The sequence below is a fragment of the Heteronotia binoei genome, chromosome 9, assembly GCF_032191835.1.
Source record: "Heteronotia binoei isolate CCM8104 ecotype False Entrance Well chromosome 9, APGP_CSIRO_Hbin_v1, whole genome shotgun sequence".
Lineage (NCBI taxonomy): Eukaryota > Metazoa > Chordata > Lepidosauria > Squamata > Gekkonidae > Heteronotia > Heteronotia binoei.
In genome coordinates this window covers 120,160,141-120,172,758 of record NC_083231.1, presented here as the reverse complement: position 1 = coordinate 120,172,758, position 12,618 = coordinate 120,160,141, and positions in this window count along the sequence as shown.

Below are 12,618 nucleotides of genomic sequence, written 5' to 3'. Positions count from 1 at the left end.
ACATTTATTCATGATTTATTATGATGTAGGACATTTATATGCCGCCGTTCCAATTTGATAATGGTTCCAAGCAGTACTGCCAAACCACAGCAATAATTTGAAAAATTGAGGGGGGGAGGTGTTCCCTTCCCTATTAGCAGAGGTTTTTCAGAGTGCGAAAATGACGACTTTGTGAACTGCTTGCCCATTCATTCTTTATTTTAAAAGATTTGTATGCCACCTTTCCACCCAAGTCGGGTCTTTAAGGCAAGAAACGTCAAGGCATTAAAGCATTTCCATGTTAAAAGATGGCCGACATGAAATTAGTGTTTAAAATACAAACATATCCACAGAGTCATTGAATCATAGAGTTGGAAGGCACCCCCGGGGTCATCTAGTCCAACCCCCTAAGCTGAATTAGTATGAGCTAGCTCACAGTTTTTTAGCTTCTGGCTCACACGTTTTTGTCTTAGCTCAGGAAAAATGGTCCCAGAGCAAACCAATGTTATGCAGTTGCTCACAACTTTAATGCCAGTTGCTCACAAAGTAGAATTTTTGCTCCACAGCTTAGAAGGAGCATTGCCTGCCCCTAAGTTCACAGGATCCGTATTGCTGTCAGATGGCCATCTAGCCTCTGTTTAAAAACCTTCGAGGAAGAAGATGAAGATGAAGATGAAGAAGATATTGGATTTATATCCCGCCCTCCACTCCGAAGAGTCTCAGAGCGGCTCACAATCTCCTTTACCTTCCTCCCCCACAACAGACACCCTGTGAGGTGGGTGGGGCTGGAGAGGGCTCTCCCAGCAGCTGCCCTTTCAAGGACAACCTCTGCCAGAGCTATGGCTGACCCAAGGCCATGCTAGCAGGTGCAAGTGGAGGAAGGAGAGCCCACCACCTCCCGAGGAGGAAGCCTGTTCTACCGAGGAATTGCTCTAATGGTCAGGAAGTTCTTCCTAATAGAATCCTAGAGTTGGAAGGGACCTCCAGCGTCACCTAGCCCAACCCCCTGCACAATGCAGGAAACTCACAAAGACCTCCCCCTAAATTCACAGGCTCTTCAGTGCTGTCAGATGGCCATCCAGCCCCTGCTTAAAAACCTCCAAGGAAGGAGAGCCCACCATCTCCCAAGGAGGGAGCCTGTTCCACTGAGGAACCGCTCTAACGGTCAGGAAGTTCTTCCTAATGTTGAGCCAGAAATGCTTCTGATTTAATTTCAACCCGTTGGTTCTGGTTCGACCTTCTAGGGCCATAAAGAAATCTTTAAAACAAGTGAACACATAAAAACATACAAGCAGGGCGGAGAGTACATAAGAGTTAGTTGATCGGGTTGCCTGATCCGTCCTGGCAACTGGCGAGGGATGGGAGGATAGACTAGAAGGGAGAGAGGCCCAGGCTACATCATCAACAACATGGTGACATCACGATGATACAACAAGAAATCTCCAAAATTTTGGGTTATGACTTTAAGAAAACTGCAGAGACCTTTTTGCTTGGATTACAATTAGAAAAATTTCCAAAGGAAGACAGGACTTTAATTTGGTACTTGCTCTCAGCTGCTAGGACATTGTATGCGCAGCTGTGGAAACAGGGAAAAATACCAGAGAAATGGGACTGGATTGTGAAAGTTTTATCGTGGAGTGAGATGGACAAATTAACGAAAACCTTAAGAGACTATGATTAAGATATATTCAAAAAGGAGCGGAAGAAATGTAAAGGATATATGGAGAAAGAGTGGAATGTTAAAAGACATTGGGCAATTTCTTAGTATTTCTCTCTCTCTCTCTCTCTCTCTCGGCTTGGCTTCGCGAACGAAGATTTAAGAAGGGTGCAATAGTCCACGTTTGCTGCAGGCTCGCTGGTGGCTGACAAGACCAATGTGGGACAGGCAGGTCCGGCCACAGCGGCTGCAGGGAAAAGTCTGATTTAGGGTTGGTCCTGTAGCAGTACGATTCTTCCTCAATCTCCTTTTGTCCTCAAGACCAGCTATGCGTGCGTTCTCAAAGGAAGAGACAGCCTGGTGGATGGTGTGCCTCCATGCTTTGCGATCTGAGGCTAGGTCAGACCACTGGTGATGGTTGATGTGACAGGTGCTAAGGGATTTCTTCAAGGAGTCCTTGTACCTCTTCTTTGGTGCCCCTCTATTTCGATGGCCGGTGGAGAGTTCGCCATACAGGGCAATCTTGGGAAGGCGGTGGTTTTCCATCCTAGAAATATGCCCTGCCCAGTGCAGCTGCGTCTTCAACAGCAGTATGCCCTTCAGGCCTGCGCAGAGGAATTTTTTAGGTGAAGCGCAGTGTGCGCAGTACTGGCTCCACCCTTGAGAAAAGAAAAATATTGAACTTGGATTGGTTAGCGGTACCTTTATAATTGAATTTAAATTTATAACTTCAGGGAGGTCAAATATTGGAGGGAGGGGGGCTGAAATATCATATGGGTTAGTATAGAAAAGAAACAATTAAGTATTGTAACCATATGTTATTAATAAATTGTTAAAAAGCAACAACATGGTGACATCACGTCCGGTATGAACCAGAAGTGATATCACGACACCGCGATGTCCCGCAACGTATTGGGATTTGGGCAAAACCAGTTAATGTTAAAATGGCTTCTACCATAAAGTTTTTGCTTCAATCCCAGAGCACTGCCCAGATGTCACTGGTGTGATGATATAAGTTCTGGTACATTCGTTCGTTCGTTCATTTATTTTTCCCAGGTCGGGCTCAGGGCGGATTACAACGTAATAAAACAGTTAAAATCACATCATAAGACAGTTACATTGAAACAGTTAAAACCATTCAAATGAAATGGCAGCGATATGAACATCCTTCGCAAATTAAAACACAGGTTGCGGTCAGTGCAGGGAGGCCAACTAGCTGGTGTGAGGATGCCCGCCTGCCTCAGCCAAAAGCATAGCAGAACAGCTCCGTTTTACAGGCCCCCCGGAATAGCAGTAAATTCCGATAGGGCCTGTATCTCCTTGAGGAGCTGATACCACCAGGTTGGGGCCAGGACGGAAAAGGCCCTGGCCCTGGTCAAGGCAAGCTGGACATCCTTTGGGTCAGGGATGGTCAGAAGATGTTGATAGGCTGATCGTAGAGGCCTCTGGGGCTCGTATAGGAAGAGACGGTTGCGCACATTCTTGCTTCTTTGCTGTCAGATGGCCCTCTAGCCTCTGCTTAAAAACCTCCAAGGAAGGAGAGCCCACCACCTCCCGAGGAGGAAGCCTGTTCCACTGAGGAACCGCTCTAACGGTCAGGAAGTGCTTCCTAATGTTGAGCCAGAAACTCTTTTGATTTAATTTCAACCCATTGGTTCTGGTCCTAGAATCCTAGAGTTGGAAGGAACCTCCAGGCTCATCTAGTCCAACCCCCTGCACAATGCAGGAAACTCACAAACCCCTCCCCCTGAATTCACAGGATCTTCATTGCTGTCAGATGGCCATCTAGCCTCTGTTTAAAAACCTCCAAGGAACGAGAGCCCACAACCTCCCGAGAAAGCCTGTTCCACTGAGGAACCGCTCTAACTATCAGGAAGTGCTTCCTAATGTTGAGCCAGAAACTCTTTTGATTTAATTTCAACCCATTGGTTCTGGTCCTACCTTCCGGGGCCACAGAAAACGATTCCACATCATCCTCTATAGGACAGCCCTTCAAGTACTTGAAGATGGTGATCCTATCACCTCTCAGCCGCCTCCTCTCCTGGCTAAACATCCCCAGCTCCTTCAACCTTTCCTCATAGGACTTGGTCTCCAGACCCCTCACCATCTTCGTCGCCCTCCTCTGGACCCGTTCCAGCTTGTCTATCTCCTTCTTCAAATGTGGGTGCCCAAAACCGAACACAAGACTCCAGGTGAGGTCTAACCAGAACAGAGTAAAGCGATACCATCATATATACGTCCTTCTCTGGACAGAAGGCTTAAACATACACACACACACACACGCACAGTCAAGCTCTTTAAAACAGAAATTGACACAATGAACAGAAAATAACTTTGGAACTTTATTCCTTCCACTTTGAACCTTGTATTTATGAATCGTTGTGTACTGTGAAGTGATACGGATTCTTGAAATGTCTTTTGAACAATCAGCTTATATTTATAAATTTACTTTCAGTATTTATTCATTAATTATCCACAGTTTTGTTGGTCTTTATATAAATCTGCTTTGTGCTGTGGGACTCTAGGCTTTCCTAATCCCCAGGTGGGGCCAGGGGATTCCCCGGTTTGGAGGCCCTCCCCTCGCGTCAGGGTCATCAGAAAGTGGGGGGGGGGAGGGAACTGCCTGTTGGGCACTCCGTTGTTTCCTATGGATACCAATTCCCATAGGGAATAATGGAAAGCTTATTTGTGGGTATCTGGGGCTCTGGGAACGGGGCTGTTTTTTGAGATAGATGCACCAAATTTGCAGCATTGCATCCAAGTTTCAAAAAGATTGGGCTGGGGATCCAATTCTATGAGCCCCCAAAGAAGGTGCCCCTATCCTGCATTATTTCCGATGGAGGGAAGGCGCACAGTTCCTTTAAACGTGATGGCCAGCACTCCCTTTGGAGTTCAATTATTCTTGTTGCAACCTTGCTTCTGGCTCCACCCCCTATGTCTCGTGGCTCCACCCCCAAAGTCCCCAGATATTTCTTGAATTGGACTTGGCAACCCTAATTCACATCCTCCTATGGCCCCACTGGTGTACCTCCTGACAGCACTTGGGGTCTTCTGGCCCTTATGTGACACAGAGTGTGGGACTGGATGGGCCACTGACCTGATCCAACATGGCTTCTCTTATGTTCTTATGTGATACAGAGTGTTAAGAACATAAGAACATAAGAGAAGCCATGTTAGATCAGGCCAATGGCCCATCCAGTCCAACACTCTGTGTCACACAGTGGCCAAAAAAAAATTATATATATATACACACACACACTGTGGCTAATAGCCACTGATGGACCTCTGCTCCATATTTTTATCTAAACCCCTCTTGAAGGTGGCTATGCTTGTGGCCACCACCACCTCCTGTGGCAGTGAATTCCACATGTTAATCACCCTTTGGGTGAAGAAGTACTTCCTTTTATCCGTTTTAACCTGTCTGCTCAGCAATTTCATCGAATGCCCACGAGTTCTTGTATTGTGAGAAAGGGAGAAAAGGACTTCTTTCTCTACTTTCTCCATCCCATGCATTATCTTGTAAACCTCTATCATGTCACCCCGCAGTCGACGTTTCTCCAACCTAAAGAGTCCGGTCTGCATGGGCCACTGGCCTGATCCAACATGGCTTCTCTTACGTTCTTATGAGACACAGAGTGTTGGGCTGGATGGACCATTGGCCTGATCTATCATGGCTTATCTTACGTTCTTATGTGACACAGAGTGTTGAACTGGATGGGCCACTGGCCTGATCCAACATGGCTTCTCTTATGTTCTTATATGTGTCATCAGGCATGGAATTCTAGCAGGAGCTCCTTGGCATATTAGGCCACACACCCCTGATGTAGCCAGTCCTCCAAGAGTTGACAAGGCTCTTTTTTGTAAGCTCTTGGAGGACTGGCTACATCAGGAGGGTGTGGCCTAATATGCAAAGGAGCTCCTGCTAGAATTCCACCCCGGTGGGTCATACACGCCACCGATAAAGCACATCGTTTCTGTACCGAAGACGAGATGGGAGTAGAGGAGCGCAGCCCTGACCTGTCTTTCCCCTCTGCACGCTCAGCGGTCACCAAAATCAGGCCAATAATTGCTCCCTTGTGGCGTGAGGGGAGTTTGCGGTGTGGAAAGAAGGCACCTGACGGAACAGTTCCCTCGGCCTTCTTTGACAGCCTGCCAGGCCTCTTTATGTTGCTTTCTTCATGCGCTCCCTTTTGGCTTTGCTTTTTAATCTTCTTACCATGACCTCAGACAAGCTCTAGCAGACTCTGGGGGCAGCTTTCTTTCCCACACGGGAGGCAGCATAAACTCTACCCTGGGCCTCCGGCTGGGGCGATTCGGTTCCCTGCTTAATGATATGTCAGAGGGCAGAACGTTTTGCTGGAGAACACAAACCTGATCCGGCAAAGATTTGTGTGAAGGCTTGGAGGAAGTAGGAACGCTGCTGGCTAATGTATTCCAGGTGAGGTGAGGGGACAGTAAAAATTCAGTCTGGCTGCAGTCCCCAGCTGTAGGCCAGATCCTTAAATGAAAAACACAATGGCAGCTAGTACAATTCAAGAAATATCTGGGGACTTTGGGGGTGGAGCCAGGAGACATTAGGGGTGGAGCCAAGATCAAGGCTGTGACAAGCACAACTGAACTCCAAAGGGAGTTCTGGCCCTCACATTTAAAGGGACGGCACACCTTTTCAATTCCTTCCTTCCATAGGAAATAATGAAGGATAGGAGCACCTTCTTTTGGGGCTCATAGAATTGGACCCCCTGGTCCAATCTTTTTGAAACTTGGGGATATTTTGGGGAGAGGCACTAGACGCTGTACTGAAAATTTGGTGCCTCTACCCCAAAAAACAGCCCCCCCCCAGAGCCCCAGTTACCCGCGGATCAATTCTCCATTGTTTTCTATGGGAATAAATCTCCATAGGGAATAACGGAGCGCCCAGCAGACATTTCCCTCCCCTCCCCCCGCTTTCTGACGACCCTGAAGCGGGGGGAGGGCCTCCAAACCGGGGGATCCCCTGCCCCCACCTGGGGATTGGCAACCCTAATGGCAGCACAATATACAAAATACAAATATACCAAATATTTGGTGTCTAAATCTGTGTTACTGACTTTATTGAGATTACAAGGAGACTGCCCCATCAATAAAACAAACTGGTCTGATGAGAACACAGGAGAGGGTCTTTTCAGTAGCAGCCCCACAAGTTATGGGACAGAACACACCCACCCAGGATTTGTCCCTGGCCCTCTAACTCTCAAGCTTCAGGAGGCATTTGAAGATAATTTTATTTAGGACTTCATTTGATTCATGTAGCTTTTATTTATTGGCAATTCTACTTGGAGATTTTAAATCATGAGCTTCTGTGGGTTCTTTTCATAATTATTGTTTTATTTATGTTCCAAGTGACCTTGAATACCTCTGCTCCATGTGCTCATCCAATCCCCTCTTGAAGCTGGCTATGCTTATAGCTGCCACCACCCCCTGTGGCAGTGAATTCCACATGTTCGTCACCCTTTGGGTGAGGAAGGACTTCCTTTTATCCGTTCTAACACGATTGCTCAGCAATTTAATGGAGTGCCCTTATGGTGACTGTTCTCTGTAAAACATTATGGAGTGAACTCCTTCCTTCCTTCCTTCCTTCTTCCTTCCTTCCTTCCTTCCTTCCTTCCTTCCTTCCTTCCTTCCTTCCTGCCTTCCTGCCTTCCTTCCTTCCTGCGTTCCTGCGTTCCTGCCTTCCTTCCTTCCTTCCTTCCTTCCTTCCTTCCTTCCTTCCTTCCTTCCTTCCTTCCTCACTCACTCACTCACTCACTCACTCATTCAATTTATATCCCACCATACCCCCAAAATGGGCTCACCCTTACTGTAAGGTCACTTTTGGCAACAATGCTGTACAGGTTGTGTCCAAGCCTAGTTTTGCCAACTTGGGGTTAGGAAATTCCTGCGGACCAGGGGGCAGAACCTGGATAGGGTGGGGTTTGGGAAGGGACCAACATTCCCTCCAAGCTGCAGAGCCTTGTGAGCAAAAATTCTACTCTGTGAGCGACTGGCATTCAAGTTGGGAGCGGCTGCATCTACTAGAGTGCTCTGGAGTCATCCTTCCTGAGCCAAGACAAAAATATGTGAGCTGGAGGCTAAAAATCTGTGAGCTAGCTCACGCTCACTCAGCTTAGAGGGGACACTGGAAGGGACCTCAGAGTGGTGGAATGGTTAAGTGCACGGACTCTTATCTGAGAGAACCAGGTTTGATTCCCCACTCGTCCACTTCCAGCTACTGGAATGGCCTTGGGTCAGCCATAGCTCTTGCAGAGCTGGCTTTGAAAGGGCAGCTTCTGGGAGAGCTCTCTCAGCCCCACCCACCTCACAGGGTGCCTGTTGTGGGGGGGCGGGAAGGGAAAGGAGATTGTGAGCCACTCTGAGTCTCTTCGGAGTGGAGGGCGGGATATAAATCCAATATCTCCATCTACCTCACAGGGTGTCTGTTGTGGGGGAGGAAGGGAAAGGAGATTGTGAGCTGCTCTGAGACTCTTCGGAGTGGAGGGCGGGATATAAATCCAATATCTCCATCTACCTCACAGGGTGTCTGTTGTGGGGAGGAAGGGAAAGGAGATTGTGAGCCGCTCTGAGACTCTTCGGAGTGGAGGGCGGGATATAAATCCAATATCTTCATCTACCTCACAGGGTGTCTGTTGTGGGGGAGGAAGGGAAAGGAGATTGTGAGCTGCTCTGAGACTCTTCGGAGTGGAGGGCGGGATATAAATCCAATATCTCCATCTACCTCACAGGGTGTCTGTTGTGGGGGAGGAAGGGAAAGGAGATTGTGAGCCGCTCTGAGACTCTTCAGAGTGGAGGGCAGGATATAAATCCAATATCTTCATCTACCTCACAGGGTGTCTGTTGTGGGGGAGGAAGGGAAAGGAGATTGTGAGCTGCTCTGAGACTCTTCGGAGTGGAGGGCGGGATATAAATCCAATATCTCCATCTACCTCACAGGGTGTCTGTTGTGGGGGAGGAAGGGAAAGGAGATTGTGAGCTGCTCTGAGACTCTTCGGAGTGGAGGGCGGGATATAAATCCAATATCTTCATCTACCTCACAGGGTGTCTGTTGTGGGGGAGGAAGGGAAAGGAGATAGTGAGCCGCTCTGAGACGCTTCGGAGTGGAGGGCGGGATATAAATCCAATATCTCCATCTACCTCACAGGGTGTCTGTTGTGGGGGAGGAAGGGAAAGGAGATTGTGAGCTGCTCTGAGACTCTTCGGAGTGGAGGGCGGGATATAAATCCAATATCTTCATCTACCTCACAGGGTGTCTATTGTGGGGGAGGAAGGGAAAGGAGATAGTGAGCCGCTCTGAGACGCTTCGGAGTGGAGGGCGGGATATAAATCCAATATCTTCATCTACCTCACAGGGTTTCTGTTGTGGGGGGGGGGGGTGGGATGGTAAGGGAGATTGTGACCACTCCGAAACTCTGAGATTCAGAGTACAGGGTGGGATAGAAATCCAATATCTTCTATAATGACATAGACCCTACCCTCAAATCAGCGATTTTTCTCCAGACTACTGCAGATCAGTTGTAATTTCTGGACTCTCCAGTCCCCTCCTGGAGGTTGGCATCCCCATTTGCAGCTCTTTAAATGCTCTTGATTATAAGGCACATAAATGAGAAAGTATCTTGAGCTTTTCCATCCAATTGTTTTGTGTGAAATGCTGCAGAAGGCTTTGCACAAAGAGATATATCCTTTCTACTTCCTATTTTAATCTATAATTTAATAACAAAAGAAAGAGGAGAGAAGAAAATATATTTCCATTTATTACATTCTTGGAATGTTGTCCAGGCTGCATTTATGCCTCTTTCGTAATTCTTTTATTCAGAGAAACAGGCAGCTTAAAATATGCACATAATCAATCTCTTCCTTTTTTCTATTTCTCCAGCATCCTTAAGTTCTTCTTTTCCAAGGGTTTTTTTTTTAAATTTACATACTTAAATGCAAAAAGCAGCTTACCTTTTTTTCAGAAGGAGAGAGAAAGATTTATTGCCGGAACATCAAATGGCAAAAACACGTGCAGTGTGTGTTTACCTGAACTACATCCATGTTGCTTGTGGCAGTTAACCCTTCCTGCATCGACAGCTCCATTCTAGTTTGTGACTCCACCGCACACCGGTTTACAGTTTAGTGTAGTGGTTTGGTGGTTTAGTGTAGTGGTTTCTTAAATCTTTGTTCGCGAAGTCAAGCCAAGAAGAAAGAAGTAGTGGTTTGGTGTAGTGGTTAAGTACACAGACTTTTATCTGGGAAAACCGGGTTTGATTCCTCACTCCTCCACATGCAGCTGCCGGAGTGACCTTGAGCCAATCACAAGTTCCTGCAGAGCTGATCTCAGCTCTTCCTACCTCGCAGGTTGTCTGTTGTGGGGAGGGGAAGGGAAAAAGACTATAAACCTCTCTGAGACTCCTTCGGGAAGTGAAGGGCAGGGCATAAATCCATTCTTCTTCTTCTTCTTCATTTTCTTCTTCTTCACCAGTTGTGCCACTATCATAATGCCCCTGTATAAATCGATGGTGCGGTCTCATTTGGAATACTGTGTACAATTCTGGACACCGCACCTCAAAAAGGATATTATAGCACTGGAAAAGTCCAGAAAAGGGCAACAAAAATGATTAAAAGTTTGGAACACTTTCCCTATGAAGAAAGGTTGGTGCTCTTTAGCTTGGAGAAACGTCGACTGTGGGGTGACATGATAGAGGTTTACAAGATTATGCATGGGATGCAGAAAGTAGAGAAAGAAGTACTTTCCCCCCTTTCTCACAATACAAGAACTCGTGGGCATTCAATAAAATTGCTGAGCAGTTGGGTTAGAATGGATAAAAGGAAGTCCTTCTTCACCCAAAGGGTGATTAACACGTGGAATTCACTGCCACAGGAGATGGCGGCTATAACCATAGATGGCTTCAAGAGGGGACTGGATAAGCATATGGAGCAGTGGTCCATCAGCGACTATTAGCCAAGCATATTGTTGGAACTTTCTGTCTCGGGCAGTGATGCTCTGTATTCTTGGTGTTTGGGGGGGGGCGGCAAAGTGGAAGGGCTTCTAGCCCCACTTGTGGACCTCCTGATGGCACTTGCGGGGGGGGGGGGGGTTGGCCACTGTGTGACCCAGAGTGTTAGACTGGACGGGCCATTGGCCTGATCCAACAGGGCTTCTCTTATATGACACAGAGTGTTGGACTGGATGGGCCACTGGCCTGATCCAACAGGGCTTCTCTTATGTTCTTATGTGACACAGAGTGTTGGACTGGATGGGCCACTGGCCTGATCCAACAGGGCTTCTCTTATGTTCTTATGTGACACAGAGTGTTGGACTGGATGGGCCACTGGTCTGATCCAACAGGGCTTCTCTTATGTTCTTATGTGGCACAGAGTGTTGGACTGGATGGGCCATTGGCCTGATCCAACAGGGCTTCTCTTATGTTCTTATGTGACACAGAGTGTTGGACTGGATGGGCCATTGGCCTGATCCAACAGGGCTTCTCTTATGTTCTTATGTGACACAGAGTGTTGGACTGGATGGGCCACTGGCCTGATCCAACAGGGCTTCTCTTATGTTCTTATGTGGCACAGAGTGTTGGACTGGATGGGCCACTGGCCTGATCCAACAGGGCTTCTCTTATGTTCTTATGTGACACAGAGTGTTGGACTGGAGGGGCCATTGGCCTGATCCAACAGGGCTTCTCTTATGTTCTTATGTGGCACAGAGTGTTGGATTGGATGGGCCATTGGCCTGATCCAACAGGGCTTCTCTTATGTTCTTATGTGGCACAGAGTGTTGGACTGGATGGGCCATTGGCCTGATCCAACAGGGCTTCTCTTATGTTCTTATGTGCTCCAATGTGCAAACACAATGTGCAAAGGGGAACATCCAACATCTGTCACTCAAGCCTGCCCCACCTCAGATTTAGTGAAACTATAGGATCTTAGCATCTCTCTCTCTCTCGGCTTGACTTCGCGAATGAAGATTTAAGAAGGGTGCAGTAGTCCACGTCTGCTGCAGGCTCGCTGGTGGCTGACAAGACCAATGCGGGACAGGCAGATCCGGCCACAGTGGCTGCAGGGAAAAGTCTGATTTGGGGTTGGTGCTGTAGCATTACGATTCTTCCTCAATCTCCTTTTGTCCTCAAGACCAGCTATGCGTGCGTTCTCAAAGGAAGAGACAGCCTGGTGGATGGTGTGCCTCCATGCTTTGCGATCTGAGGCTAGGTCAGACCACTGGTGATGGTTGATGCGACAGGTGCCAAGGGATTTCTTCAAGGAGTCCTTGTACCTCTTCTTTGGTGCCCCTCTATTTCGATGGCCGGTGGAAAGTTCGCCATACAGAGCAATCTTGGGAAGGCGGTGGTTTTCCATCCTAGAAATATGCCCTGCCCAGCGCAGCTGCGTCTTCAGCAGCAGTGCTTCGATGCTTGTAACCTCTGCCCTCTTGAGGACTTCAGTGTTGGTCACAAAGTCACTCCAGTGGATGTTGAGGATGGTGCGAAGGCAGCGCTGATGGAAGCGCTCAAGGAGTCGCAGGTGATGACGGTATAAAACCCACGATTCGGAGCCGTAGATGAGGGTTGTCATCACAACCGCTTTGTAAACATTGATCTTTGTGCCTTTTTTCAGATGCTTGTTGCTCCACACTCTTTTGTGCAGTCGGCCAAATGCACGATTTGCCTTTGCCAGCCTGTTGTCAATCTCCTTGTCGATCTTGGCATCTGAGGAGATGATGCACCCTAGGTAGCTGAACTGCTGGACTGTCTTCAGAACTGATTCACCCACAGTGATGCAGGGAGGGTGATAATCTTCCTGGGGTGCAGGCTGGTGGAGAACTTCTGTCTTCTTCAGACTAACTTCTAGGCCGAATAGCTTGGCAGCCTCTGCAAAGCAGGACGTCATATGCTGCAGAGCTGATACCGAGTGGGAGACGAGTGCATCATCATCAGCGAATAGTAGCTCTCGGATGAGTTTTTCCG